The following is a 15,358-nucleotide window of genomic DNA, read 5'->3' as shown; positions in this document are numbered from 1 at the left end:
TGGGTTTGTCATAAATGGCTCTTATTATTTTGAGATACGTCCCGTGAATACCTAGTTTATTGAGAGTTTTTAGCATGAAGCGCTGTTGAATTTTGTCAAAGGCCTTTTCTGCATCTATTGAGATAATCATGTGGTTTTTGTCTTTGGTTCTGTTTATGTGATGGATTACATTTATTGATTTGCTTATGTTGAACCAGCCTTGCATCCTAGGGATGAAGCCAACTTGATCATGGTGGATAAGCTTTTTGATGTGCTGCTGGATTCGGTTTGCCAGTATTTTATTGAGGATTTCTGCATCGATCTTCATCAGGGATACTGGTCTAAAATTCTGTTTTTTTGTTGTGTCTGTGCTAGGCTTTGGTATCAGGATGATGCTGGCCTCATAAAATAAGTTAGGGAGGAGTCCCTCTTTTTCTATTGATTGGAATAGTTTCAGAAGGAATGGTACCAGCTCTTCTTTGTACCTCTGGTAGAATTCGGCTGTGAATCTGTCTGGTCTTGGACTTTTTTTTGGTTGGTAGGCTATTGATTATTGCCTCAATTTCAGAGCCTGTTATTGGTCTATTCAGAGATTCAACTTCTTCCTGGTTTAGTCTTGGGAGGATGTATGTGTCCAGAAATTTATCCATTTCTTCTAGATTTTCTAGTTTATTTACATAGAGGTGTTTATAGTATTCTCTGATGGTAGTTTGTATTTTTGTGGGATCGGTGGTGATATCCCCTTTATTATTTTTTATTGCGTCTATTTGATTCTTCTCTCTTTTCTTCTTTATTAGTCTTGCTAACGGTCTATCAATTTTGTTGATCTTTTCAAAAAACCAGCTGCTGGAGTCATTGATTTTTTGAAGGGTTTTTTGTGTCTCTATTTCCTTCAGTTCTGCTCTGATCTTAGTTATTTCTTGCCTTCTGCTAGCTTTTGATTGTTTGCTCTTGCTTCTCTAGTTCTTTTAATTGTGATGTTAGAGTGTCAATTTTAGATCTTTCCTGCTTTCTCTTGTGGGCATTTAGTGCTATAAATTTCCCTCTACACAGTGCCTTAAATGTGTCCCAGAGATTCTGGTATGTTGTGTCCTTTTTCTCGTTGGTTTCAAAGAACATTTTTATTTCTGTCTTCATTTCATTATGTACCCAGTAGTCATTCAGGAGCAGGTTGTTCAGTTTCCATGGAGTTGAGTGGTTTTGAGTGAGTTTCTTAATCCTGAATTCTAGTTTGATTGCACTGTGGTCTGAGAGATAGTTTGTTATAATTTCTTTTCTTTTACATTTGCTGAGGAGTGCTTTACTGCCAACTGTGTGGTCAATTTTGCAATAAGGGTGATGTGGTGCTGAGAAGAATGTATATTCTATTGATTTGGGGTGGAGAGTTCTGTAGCTGTCTAGTAGGTCTGCTTGGTGCAGAGCTGAGTTCAATTCCTGGATATCCTTGTTAACTTTCTGTCTCATTGATCTGTCTAATGTTGACAGTGGGGTGTTAAAGTCTCCAATTATTATTGTGTGGGAGTCTAAGTCTCTTTGTAGGTCTCTAAGGACTTGCTTTATGAATCTGGGCGCTCCTGTATTGGGTGTATATATATTTAGGATAGTTAGCTCTTCTTGTTGAAATGATCCCTTTACCATTATGTAATGGCCTTCTTTGTCTCTTTTGATCTTTGTTGGTTTAAAGTCTGTTTTATCAGAGACTAGGATTGCAAGCCCTGCTTTTTTTTTTTTGTTTGTTTTCCATTTGCTTGGTAGATCTTCCTCCATCCCTTATTTTGAGCCTATGTGTGTCTCTGCATGTTAGATGGGTTTCCTGAATACAGCACACTGATGGGTCTTGACTCTTTATCCAATTTGCCAGTCTGTGTCTTTTAATTGGAGCATTTAGCCCATTTAAATTTAAGTTTAATATTGTTATGTGTGAATTTGATCCTGTCATTATGATGTTAGCTGGTTATTTTGCTCATTAGTCGATGCAGTTTCTACCTAGCATCAGGGGTCTTTACAATTTGGCATGTTTTTTCAGTGGCTGGTACCAGTTGTTCCTTTCCATGTTTAGTGCTGCTTTCAGGAGCTCTTGTAAGGCAGGCCTGGTGGTGACAAAATCTCTCAGCATTTGCTTGTCTGTAAAGTATTTTATTTCTCCTTCACTTATGAAGCTTAGGTTGGCTGGATATGAAATTCTGGGTTGAAAATTCTTTTCTTTAAGAATGTTGAATATTGGCCCCACTCTCTTCTGGCTTGTAGAGTTTCTGCCGAGAGATCAGCTGTTAGTCTGATGGGCTTCCCTTTGTGGGTAACCAGACCTTTCTCTCTGGCTGCCCTTAACATTTTTTTTCTTCATTTCAACTTTGGTGAATCTGACAATTATGTGTCTTGGAGTTTCTCTTCTTGAGGAGTATCTTTGTGGCATTCTCTGTATTTCCTGAATTTGAATGTTGGCCTGCCTTCCTAGGTTGGGGAAGTTCTTCTGGATAATATCCTGAAGAGTGTTTTCCAACTTGGTTCCATTCTCCCCGTCACTTTCAGGTACACCAATCAGACATAGATTTGGTCTTTTCACATAGTCCCATATTTCTTGGAGGCTTTGTTCATTTCTTTTTACTCTTTTTTCTCTAAACTTCTCTTCTCACTTCATTTCATTCATTTGATCTTCCATCACTGATACCCTTTCTTCCACTTGATCAAATCGGCTACTGAAGCTTGTGCATGCGTCATGTAGTTCTGGTGCCATGGTTTTCAGCTCCATCAGGTTATTGAAGGTCTTCTCTACACTGTTTATTCTAGTTAGCCATTCTTCTAACCTTTTTTTCAAGGTTTTTAGCTTCTTTGCAATGGGTTCAAACATCCTCCTTTAGCTCAGAAAAGTTTGTTATTACCAATCATCTGAAGCCTTCTTCTCTTAACTTGTCAAAGTCATTGTCTGTCCAGCTTTGTTCCGTTGCTGGCGAGGAGCTGGAGGAGAAGAGGCGCTCTGATTTTTTGAATTTCCAGCTTTTCTGCTCTGCTTTTTCCACATCTTTGTGGTTTTATCTACCTTTGATCTTTGATGATGGCGATGTACAGATGAGGTTTTGGTATGGATGTCCTTTCTGTTTGTTAGTTTTCCTTCGAACAGTCAGGACCCTCAGCTGCAGGTCTGTTGGAGTTTGCTGGAGGTCCACTCCAGACCCTGTTTGCCTGGGTATCACCAGCAGAGGCTCAGTTGGAAATGCAGAAATCACCCGTCTCCTGCGTTGCTCACGCTGGGAGCTATAGACTAGAGCTGTTCCTATTCAGCCATCTTGGAACTTCCCTATTACTTCAATTTCTTAAGCCAGTCTGCTTATATTTGAATTCCAGTTTCCTCAATTACTAAATGAGTGAATTTGGGTAAGGTATTTAGCCTCACTAGCCCACATTGTCCTCATTATGTATAAATGGCACAGCAATTACAACTTTTAGATAGATATTTCTTTTTTCTGTTTTTATTCCTTTCAAAGGTACATTATTATTATTGAGAAATTTTAGGTCACAGAAAAATTAATCAGAAAGTACAGGGGGTTCCCATACCTCCTGCTCCCACACATGCACAGTTTCCCCTACTATCACTGCCCGCCATCAGAGTGACGCATTTGTTACAAATGATGAGCTTATTTTAACACATCATTATCACCGTAGTTTACATTAGGATTTACTCTTGGTGCTGACCATTCTATGGGTTTTGAAAAACATATGTCATGTATCTACTATTATAGCATTATACAAAATAACTCTATCATCCTAAAAATCCTCCGTGCTTCACCTGTTCATCCCTTCCCCGAAACCTCTGACAACCACTGATATTCTTAGTTTTGCCTTTTCCAGAATGTCATATGGTTGGAATTATACAGTATGATTGATTTCTCAGATTGACTTCTTTCACTTACTAATATGCATTTAAGGTACCTCCATATCTTTTCATGGTTTGATAGCTCATTTCTTTTTAGCACTGAATAACATTCTGTTGTCTGCATGTACCACAGTTTATTCCCTCACATACTGAAGGACAACGTGGTTGCTTCCGAGTTTTGGCAGCTATGAATAAAGCTGCTGCAAATGTCTTTGCAGGTTTTTGTGTGGACATAAGTTTTCAATTTATTTGCATAAATACCAAAGAGGATGATTCTGGGTCATATGGTAAGAGTATGTCTAGTTTCATGAGAAATTGTCAACTGTCTTCCAAAGTGACTATAGAACTTTGTGTTCTCGCTAGCAATGAATGAGATAGTCTTGTTGCTCTACATCATTGTCGGCATTTGGTGTTGTCAGTGTTCTTGATTTGGGCCATTCTAATAGCTGTGTAGTGGTATTTCATTGTTGTTTTAATTTGCATTTTTCTAACAACATATATATGGAGCATTTTTCATATATTTACTTGCCATCTGTATATCTTCTTTGGTGTGGTGCCTGTTTAAGTCTTCTGGCCATTTTTCAATTGGGTTACTCATTTTCTGATGGTTGAGTTTTAAGAGATCTTTGTATATTTTCTATAATAGTCCTTTACCAGATATGTCTTTTGCAAATATTTTCACCTAGTCTGTGGATTGTCTTCTCATTCTTTTGAAAGTGTCTTTCTCAGAGTAGAAATTTTAAATTTTAATTAATCATACCTTGTCAATTATTTCTTTCATGGATGTTGTCTTTGGTGTTGTTTCTAAAAAGTTATTGCTATACCCAAGATCATCTAGGTTTTCTTTATGTTATCTTCTAGGAGTCTTATTATTTTACAGTTTACATTTAGATCTGTTATCTATTTTGAACGAATTATTGTGAAATGTGTAAAGCCTATGTCTAGATTAATTTATTTTTGCATGTGGATGTCCAGTTGTTCTGGCACCATTTGTTGAAAAGACTATATTTTCTCTGCTGTCAGATGTGTTCTCTCCTTTGCCCCTGATCAGTTGACAGTATCTATATGGATCTATTTCTTGGAGAGCCTCTATTTTTACTTTTATAGAAAGGGACTAAAAGTAAGAATGTATTCATGGTGAGGTAAGTGGTAAGTCAGGATCTGAACTCTGGTATAGAGGATAAGAGGTGAGCTTTGGAGACACATTATCTCACTTTGTATCCCAGCCTTATACTCACTAGCTGTGTAACCTTGGGGGAGTTCCCTGATCTCTAGGCAGATAGGAATGGTCTTGAGGTTGTTACGATGTTTGGTGAAGGTGTGGGAAGCATGGAATTTTGGGTTTGTTACAGGGGCGGAAAACTGGGACAGAGTGGAGAAAGGCAATGTTAGGTTAAGAGAATGGGCTTTGGAGTTAATGTCTGTGTTCAAATCCCTAGCTGTCACTTACTAGTTGTATGACATTAGGCAATTCACTAGATAGCTCCATGCCTCAGTTTCCCCATTTATAAAATAGGTGCAATAGTAATCCTGATCTTATTATCTTATTAAATAAGGTTGCAGTTGTAGTTTAGCAATAGATTGCCTGGTATCAGCACTAGCTTTATGGGTGTGCTTCCTGTGCTCAGAAGGGCCCAGAGCTTAGTTAAATGCTCTGCTCTCACTGTCTTAAAACTCTTAACACTCTTTGAACCAGGGAATGGGCTTCATATTTTCATTTTGCATTGGGTCTTGGAAATTATGTACCCAGTCCTGCCTGGCACATAGTTGCCACTTAATAAGGATTAATGATGATAATGATGATGGTGTGAATGTCCCCATGCCATTCAGTACCTACTTCCTGCCCATTCTTATTCCCTACTCCAACATATTGAGTTCTGTAGGGTTAGTTGATGGGGACTCTGATGCATCCTGGGAACAGGTGTTGACATGTTTGGTTCTATGTCCCCACCCAAATCTCATGTTGAATTGTAACCTCAAATGTTGGAGCTGGGCCTGGTGGGAGGTGGTTGGATCATGGGGTGGTTTCTCATGAATGGTTTAGCACCATCTTCTTGGTGCTGTTCTCGTGATAGTGAGTTCTCACAAGATTGGGTTTTTTAAAAGTGTGCAGTGCCTCCCCCCCTTGCTCTCTGTTGGACCTGCTCCTGCCATGTAAGAGGCCTGCTTCCACTTTACCTTCTGCCATGAGTACAAGCTCCCTGAGGCCTCCCAAGAAGCATATGCTGCCATGCTTCCCGTACAGCTGTGGAATCATGAGCCAATTTAAACCTTTTTTGTTTATAAATTATCCTGTCTCAGATATTTCTTTATAGCAGTGAAAGAATGGACTAATACAGAAAATGCTCTGCTCCCTGTATCCCAGCCACTCTAGCTCCAGTCATGGCTCAAAGGGTCCTAGGTGCATACAGCTCAAGCCACTGCTTCAGAAGGTGCAAGCCACAAGCCTTGGTGGCTTCCACATGGTGTTAATCCTGCAGGTGCACAGAGTGCAAGAGTTGAAGCTTGGGAGCCTGCACCTAGATTTCAGAGAATGTATGAAAGAGCCTGGATGTCTAGACAGAAGCCTGTTACAGAAGAGGTGGAGCCCTCATGGAGAACCTCTACTAGGGCAGTGCGGAGGTGAAATGTGGGGTTGGAGCCCCCCAGACAGAGTCCCCACTGGAACATTGCTAGTGGAACTGTGAGAAGAGGGCCACCAGCCTCCAGACCCCAGAATGGTAGATCCACCCGCAGCTTGCACCCTGTGCCTGAAAAGCTGTAAGCACTCAATGCCAGTCCTTGAGGCCAGCTGCAGGGACTGAACCCAGTAAAGCCACAGGGGTGGAGCTGCCCAAAGACTTAGGGGCCCACTCCTTTCATCAGTGTGCCCTGGATGTGGGACATGGAGTCAAAAGAGATTATTTTGGAACTTTAAGATTTAATGACTGCCCTGCTTGGTTTTAGGCTTCATGGGGTCTGTAGACCCTTTCTTTTGGCCTGACTGGCACTATCATCTGCCCAGTCATCAAAACCAGGAAGTTGGAAACAGCCCTTAACTCTTTTTCTTTTTTCTTCTTCTTTTTTTTTTTTGAGATGGTGTCCCCCTCTGTTGACCAGGCTGGAGTGCAGTGGCACGATCTCAGCTCACTGCAACCTCTCCCTCCTGGGTTCAAGTGATTCTCCTGCCTCAGCCCCCCAAGTAGCTGGAATTACAGGTGCCTGCCACTATGCCTGGCTAATTTTTGTATTTTTAGTAGAGACAGAGTTTCACCATGTTGGCCAGTGTGGTCTCAAACTCCCGACCTCAAGTGATATGCCTGCTTCAGCCTCCCAGAGTGCTGGGATTACAGGCATGAGCCACTGTGCAAGGCTGCCCTTAACTTCTCATTGCTAGCTTCTCCTCCCCCCACTTAATAACTAAGTCTGATCAGAGCTTCCTCCTTAAAATTTCTCACGTCTATCTCCCCTGTATGTCTCCACTGCCACTGCCTTAGCTCAGGACTCAGTGTCTTTGTTTTGGTGTATTACCTTAAACTCCTAATAGGTCTAATTGCCTCTAGTGTCTTTTGCCATATGTCATTCAGTCCTAGCAAGAAAGAGATGGAACATTCCAAATGAGAAGATTGATGAAGGGATTATTTTCAAAAGTGGGAGTAGGGTATAAGGAAATTTTCAAGGGATAATGTAGTACTCTTGGGCTGGCAAAAACAGAGAGTCATTACACCCCTAGACCTGAAGGGAAAAATCACAGGGAGTAGATCTCAGAACCTGAACAAGGTGGCCATATGGAGAAAGTTGCCTGATAGGAGCTGTTGCCTTCATTAGATGGATACAGGTAACTCACTGTGACCAGCAGAAAGGAAGTTGATGGAATCAATACTCTGATCATTCCCACCTCCTTCCCTCAGGATCTCTTACCAGTACCTTGCATTGCCTGGAGGGAAAGGGAGCCTTCTGAAACATGTCTCAACCTTATGAAACACAGAGCAGGTGGACACAAGTGGAGAGCAGGGTAAATGGACAAATGGACTCTATCCTGTCAACCCCATTCCATCTTCCACCTGGTGACTAGAGTGGTCTTTTTAAGTTACAAAAAATTTTGTTATAATTTGGTCCCTTCTCTGCTCAATGTCCTTCAAATTCTCTCCCTTGTCGACATCCTGTGTTTTCAAAGCAAATTGTCATGGTATGTGATGGCTCAGAATTAACATGGAGGAGTGTCAATTTTATTCATTTTTTAAAGAGAGACAAGGGAAGTACTGTCTTGTATTTATGGCATGGAATGATAACTTTGCATGAATTTTAGTGATAGAACGTATATAACCCAAATGTTTACAAGTTCTTCATCCATCGGTTGAGTTGCTCCTCCCTTGAAATGTCCACTTTCCTGGGTCAAGCCCCCAGGTTCTGTGACTGAATATCCCCACTGGTCTCCCCATGAGTGTGTCTTTTTTACTGCTGTTGCAGTTCTTTTTAGTTGGCCTCACCACAAAGTGAGATTGAGGCCACCTCCCTTTATTCCTCAAGAGACACCCTGATCAAGGCCATGTGTTAACACGGTGGTCTCCAACCTTTTTGGCACCAGGCACTGGTTTTGTGAAAGAAAATTTTTCCATGGATGGTGGGAGGAAGATGGTTTTGGGATGAAACTGTCCCACATTAGATCATCAGGCGTTAGATTCTCATAAGGAGCAGGCAACCTAGATCCCTTGTATGCACAGTTTACCATAGGGTTTGAGCTCCTTTGAGATCTAATGTGGCCGCTGATCTGACAGGAGGCAGAGATCGGGAAGTAATGCTCACTTACCTGCCACTCATCTCCTGCTATGTGGCCTCCTGCTTTTCCTAACAGACCGCAGATTGGTACTGGTCCATAGCCCAGGTGTTGGGGACCTCTGTTAACAGACTCTACCAAGACTTAAAGGTAACACAAGGAAATCACAATGCAGAGAACACAAAAGCAGACAGCAGCTCTCACTGTCCCTAGATGCACTGGCAGTGTCCTCTTTATAAAAGGGAATTCATTCTGATTTTTTCTTATCCTGGCAGGATAATCTTAAGGCACATTGATCTCACCCAGAGGAGAGTTTTCTTTTCCATAGTTGTCTTTTCTCAAGTTCAATTCTCTAACAACCTATTTCTGGACACATTAAAGGAGTGTAGGTTTGCCAGATTTAGCAACCATGGAAAGGTTCTAATACCAATAATTTCTTTAGAGATGCCACAATCCAATGAAAACAGTCATTTACATTATTTAACAAAATGCATACCATCTCAATCTGAAACTCTGTAATTATTTCCTGGTTCAGGAATCACAGAGCAATTAAGAGGTATTCTACTTATAATTTGGTAATTTTTTTTTTGACGGATTCTTGCTGTGTTGCCCAGGATGGAGTGCAGTGGCACGATCTCAGCTCACTGCAACCTCTGCCTCCCAGGTTCAAGCGATTGTCTTGCCTCAGCCTCCTGAGTAGCTGGGATTACAGGCACCTGCCACCATGCCTGGCTAATTTTTATATTTTTAGTAGAGACAAGGTTTCACCATGTTGGACAGGCTGGTCTCGAACTCCTGGCCTCAGGTGATCCACTCGCCTCAGCCTCCCAAAGTGCTGGGATTACTGGTGTGAGCCACTGTGCCCAGACTATAATTTGATGATGTTAAAATGTCTCACTTAGAATAGTCTCTCCCAAAAGAAAATTAACAGCAAAGCCCCATAAGTCACTGAGCCTCATGTTGCAATCTGATGAACACTGCTATCTTCCCTGAAGGCTATGCATTATGGAAGGGCTGGAGCCATCATTTAATTGAAAATGTTAATATAACACAAGTAATACTCTACACACATGCTCACAGTGCAGATGGATAAAGATTGTTTTGTTCTTCTTTGTGTCTCCTTTGGGGTTGCCTATAGCACTTACAAATGTTGATTGGACCAATTAGTGCAATTTTGAAAAACTGAACATAAGGAAATTTTTTAAAACTATTTACTATTCTGGAAAGAAGTTTGGCAGTTTCTTAAAAAACTACACATGCAACTACCATGCAACCCAGTGATTACACTCATGAGCATTTATCCCAGAGAAACAAAAACTTATGTTCATATAAAAACCTATATACAAACGCTTATAGCAGCTTTATTCATAACGTTCCTAAACTGGAAGTAGCTCAGATGTCCATTAATGATGGAATGATTAATGAAATTGTGGTACATATATACCATGGGCTACTACTTGGTAATAAAAAGGAACACATTATTGATATACACAACAACCTGTATTACTCTCCAGAGAATTATGCGAGGTAGAAATAGCCAATTCTCTCTTCCCTGGAAACTACCATTTTATTTTCTGTTTCTATGAACTTGACTATGTACTTTAGATATTTTATGGGAGTGCAATTGTATAGTATTTGTCTCGAATTACTTTTGTGTTATTCTTTTGTTTTAATTTCTAAAGTAATTACAGTGTAGACAGAGAATGTGGCTTGTATGATTTCTGGAATTCATGATTGGAATTTCTTTAGATTTTGTTTATTACCTAATACATAGTAATTTTGTAAATATTTCTCATGTATTTGAAAAGAACATATTTCTATTGAATACAAATCTTTATTTTTATTAAATCAAATATACTAAATATATTTCAAATTTTTACATATTTACTTAATTTTGTTTGACTTCATTTAATGATTTCTGAAAAAAGAAAATGTCTCCCATAATCATGGGGGATGTTTAATATCTCCTCCCTTCCTATTCATTTTTGTTTTGTATATTCTGGTTTCAAAATAATTTTCTATGAAGACTTTGAAGACATTACTTCCAATATCCAGTGTTGCTGGCAGGGATCGTGACATTCAGCTGATTCTCACTACCGTGTAATTAAGAATAAAGTAGAACTCAGAAGACATATACTTATTAGGAAATAAAAACAATAAAAACAAACATTTAATTAGACAAGGAAAGAACAATAAGATAAACCTCAGTAGATTGTAAGAAGAAATTAATGTTTAAATGCAAAATTAATGAAATAGAAAATAAAAATGTTAGATCCCATTAATAAACCTAAGCTGTTTTTTGAAAAGATCGGTAGAGTGGTCAAGCCCTTAGTAAGTATGAATTCATAAAAATGAGAGAAGACTAAAATAAATATTATTAAGGATAAGAAGAAAAGATAAAAAAAACTGTACAATTCTGATGAATTTCTAGTAAAATATAAATAATTGAAATGGTCAAAAGTGAAAATCTGGAGAGTCTGGTTAATTATCGAGGCTTTAACTGGCTAGTTTAAAAATTTTAACTATTCAATATTAGTTAAATTTTGAAATGGTAACCATAAGCTCTTTATAAATACACATGAAAAGATACTCAGTATCATTAGGAAAATGCAAATCCAGACCACATGAGATACCATTTCACACACTCTAGGATGGCTATAATTTTTTTTAAAAAAGGAAGACAGATGTTGAGAAACTGGAACCCTAACACAGTGCTAGTAGGAGTGTAAAATTGTGCGGCTGACTGGTGGTTCTTCAAAAAGTTAAATGTAGAATTACAATATGGTCCACAATTCCATTTCTAAGTATATACTCAGAGAACCGAAAACAGGTGGTCAAATAAATACTTGTACACAAATGTTTATATCAGCTCTATTCATGGGCGCCATAAAATGCTATCAACCCAAATGTCCATCAACTGATAGATGAACAAAATGTACTATATCCATTCAATGGACTGTTACTTGCCATAAAGAGGAATAAAGTACTGATACATAATATACCATGAATTAACCTCAAAAACAGTAAACCAAGTGAAAACAGTCAGACACAAGAGGTCATATATTGTAGAATTCCATTTATATGAAATATCCTGAATAGGTAAATCAATAGAGACAGAAAGTCGATCAGAGTGCTTTCCAGAGGCTAGGAGGAGGAGGAATTGGGAGAGTGACTACTTTTTTTTTTTTTTTTGAGATGGAGTCTCGCCTCACTCTGTTGCCTGGGCTGGAGTGCGGTGGCTTGATCTTGGCTCATTGCAACCTCCGCCTCCCGAGTTCAAGCGATTCTGGTGCCTCAGCCTTCTGAGTAGCTGGGATTACAGACACCCTTTACCATGCCTGGCTAATTTTTTTGTATTTTTAGTAGAAATGGGGTTTTGCCATGTTGGCCAGGCTGTTCTTGAACTCCTGACCTCAGGTGATCTGCCTGCCTCAGCCTCCCAAAGTGCTGGGATTACAGGCGTGAGCTACTACGCCTGGCCAGAGGGTGACTACTTAATGAGAAAGGTGTTTTCCTTTGGGTTGATTAAAAATATGGAACTAGAGATGCTGATTGTACATTAGGAATGTGCTAAATGCCACTGAATTGTACACTTCAATATGGCTAATTATGTACATTTTACCTCAATAAAGAACTTACAAATAAAGACACCATGCCTATATAGTTTTACCAGTGAATTCCAGCAAACACCAAGAAATGGATAATTCTAACATCATATAAATTGTTCCACAGCATAGAATAAGAAGGAGAGCTTCTTAACCCATTCAGCAGACAAGGAAAACATTAAGAAAGAAAACAATAAGACTGTCTCACTTAGAAAATTATATGCAAATTTTTACTATAATATCAATAAACATTAACATTACTTATATTACATATGTTACATATATAATATAAATTATTAAAGAAATAAAAAAATACATCATGACCAATTAGGGTTTATTCTAAGAATTCAAGAAAGGGTCAGCATTAGAAAATCTGCTATTGAATTTTATTACATTAGCAGATTACAGAAAAAAAATCAAAAGGCTTCTCAATATATGTTAAAAGATTATTAAATTTAATACAATATCTGATTAAAAGTTCTTAATAAGTTAGAAACATAGTGAGACTTGATAAACTTGATAAACTTGAGGTTAAAAAAAAAAGTACAGCAAACGTCATAGGTAATGGTGAAATACCAAAGAAATCTCACTGAAGTCAGAGACAAACATGGCCCATATATTGCAATTATTCAACATTTACCAGAAATGTTGTCTAATACATCAAGATAATTCAATACAATATAATCACCAATTGTTTATTGAGTAGTATTTTTCTCTACATTTTAGAGGGACTAAAAAAGAATAAGGCATAATTATTGAAAAAGAAGCAGGGAAAACACTGATTATTATAGATAATATGATTGCCAAAATAGCCAACAGAATCAAGTAAAATATTATTAAGTTTGCTAGGAGAGTTTAAGAAGTTTATTTAGGCCAGGCGCTATGGCTCATGCCTGTAATCCCAGCACTGTGGGAGGCTGAGGTGGGCAGATCACTTGAGGTCAGGAGTTCCAGACCAGCTTGGCCAACGTGGCGAAACCCTGTCTCTACTAAAAATACAAAAATTAGCCAGACGCGGTGGTATACGCCTGTAGTCCCAGCTACTTGGGAGGCTGAGGGACGAGAATCGCTTGAACCTGGGAGAGAGAGGTTGCGGTGAGCCGAGATCGGGCCATTGCACTCCAGCCTGGTAACGGAGTGAGACTGTCTTAAAAAAAACAAACAAACTAACAAACAAAACCTACTTAAACTTTTATGTTTACTAAAACAGAATCAAGTAAAAAATTTTTTTAATTTCCGAAGATAGTTTAAGAAGTCTATTTGTCCACTTATGTTTACTAAAAGACATAAAGGAAGGTAATGGCTAACATTTATTAAAATGTACTGTGTTCCAAGCATCCTTGCAGGTCCTTTACATAAATTGTCTCATTTGATCTTCACAACAAACCAACAAAATAGGTATTTTTATTATTAACCTTTTACAGAAGAGGAAACTGGGTAATTAGTGCAAGGTTGAGCTGGTATTAACGGCAGAAAGAGTAGTCAAACCCAGGTAGCTTGGTTCCTTGTCTCATGCTCCTTCGCAGTTCTGTATATTGTTTGGTGCTAGCAGAGATCACCAATTGGTCACAAAATCCATTATTCCTGGATAGGAAGATAGTATAGTAAGAAATGTTGGTTCTTGGCCAGGTGACTTACAGGTAAGTAATACCTGTAATCCTAGTCCTTTGGGAAGCCAAGACAGGAGGGTCACTTGCAGCCAGAAATTGGAGACCAGCCTGGACAACACAGTGAGATGTCCAATTCTGTTTTTAAAAAAGGTTGATTCTCCCTAAATTAATACATATATTCCATATATGCTCACAAAATGTCAATAGGAATACTATTCAGCTTTTTTAAAAGTGGGATTATTTTTATTTTTATTTATTTTTCATTTATTTTAATTTTTTATTTCAATAGCTTTAGGGGTACAAGTGGTTTTTGTTACATGAATGAATTGTATAGTGGTGAAGTGAAGTCTGGGATTTTAGTGCATCCACCATCTGAGTAGTGTACATTAAACTTAATAGGTAGTTTTTCATTCCTTACCCCATTCCCATCCTTCCCACTTCTGAGTCTCCAATGTTCATTATACCAATCTGTAGCTCAGCTCCCACTTATAAGTGAGAACATGTGTTTGGTTTTTGATTCCTGAGTTACTTCAGTTAGAATAATGGCCTCCAGTTCCATCCAAGTTGTTGCAAAAGACATTATTTCATGCTTTTTTACGGCTAATATTTAATGGGGTATATATATATATATAATTTTCTGTATCCATTCATCAGTTGATGGGCACTCAATTGTAAATTGTGCTGTGATAAGCATATGTGTGCAGGTGTCTTTTTGATATGCTGACTTGTTTTCCTTTGGGTAGATAGCCAGTAGTAGTAGCATTGCTGGATTGAATGGTAGATCTACTTTAATTCTTTGAGAAATATTCATAATATTTTCCACAGAGGTTGTACTAATTTACATTCCCACCAGCAGTGTATAAGCATTCCCTTCTTAACACATCTGCACCAGTATTTACTACTTTTTGACTTTTTAATATTGGTTGTTCCAGCTGGGGTAAGGTGGTATCTCATTGTGGTTTTAATTTGCATTTCTCTGATGATTGGTGATGTTGAGCACTTTTTCATATGTTTTTGGGCCATTTGTATATCTTCTTTTGAGAAATATCTATTCATAGGCTTGGCATGGGTGCTCACATCTGTAATCCTAGCACTTTGGGAGGCCAAGTTGTGTGGATTGCTGGAGCTCATGAATTTGAGACCAGTCTGGGCAACATAGTAAAACCCAATCACTACAAAAAATACAAAAAAAAAGTAGCCAGGCATGATGGTGCATGCCTGTAGTCTCAGCTATTTGGGAGGCTGAGGTGGGTGGATGGCTTGAGCATGGGGAGGCAAAGGTTGCAGTTGAGCCAAGATCACGCCACTGCATAGAGCCAGACCTTGTCTCAGAAAAACCCACACAGTGTGTTCATGTCATTTACCCACTATTTAATGGGATTATTATTTTTTTTTCTTGACTTGTTTGAGTTCCTTGTAGATTCTGGATATTAGATCTTTGTTGAATGCATAATTTGCAAATCTATTACAAAGTTTGCCAAGGAGAGAAAATGTGCAAAAGTAATAAAAATAATTTTGAAAAATAAAGCAAAAGAAA

This window comes from Pongo pygmaeus, chromosome 13 (genome assembly GCF_028885625.2).
Source record: "Pongo pygmaeus isolate AG05252 chromosome 13, NHGRI_mPonPyg2-v2.0_pri, whole genome shotgun sequence".
Taxonomy (NCBI): domain Eukaryota; kingdom Metazoa; phylum Chordata; class Mammalia; order Primates; family Hominidae; genus Pongo; species Pongo pygmaeus.
This window is presented reverse-complemented; position numbering follows the sequence as displayed.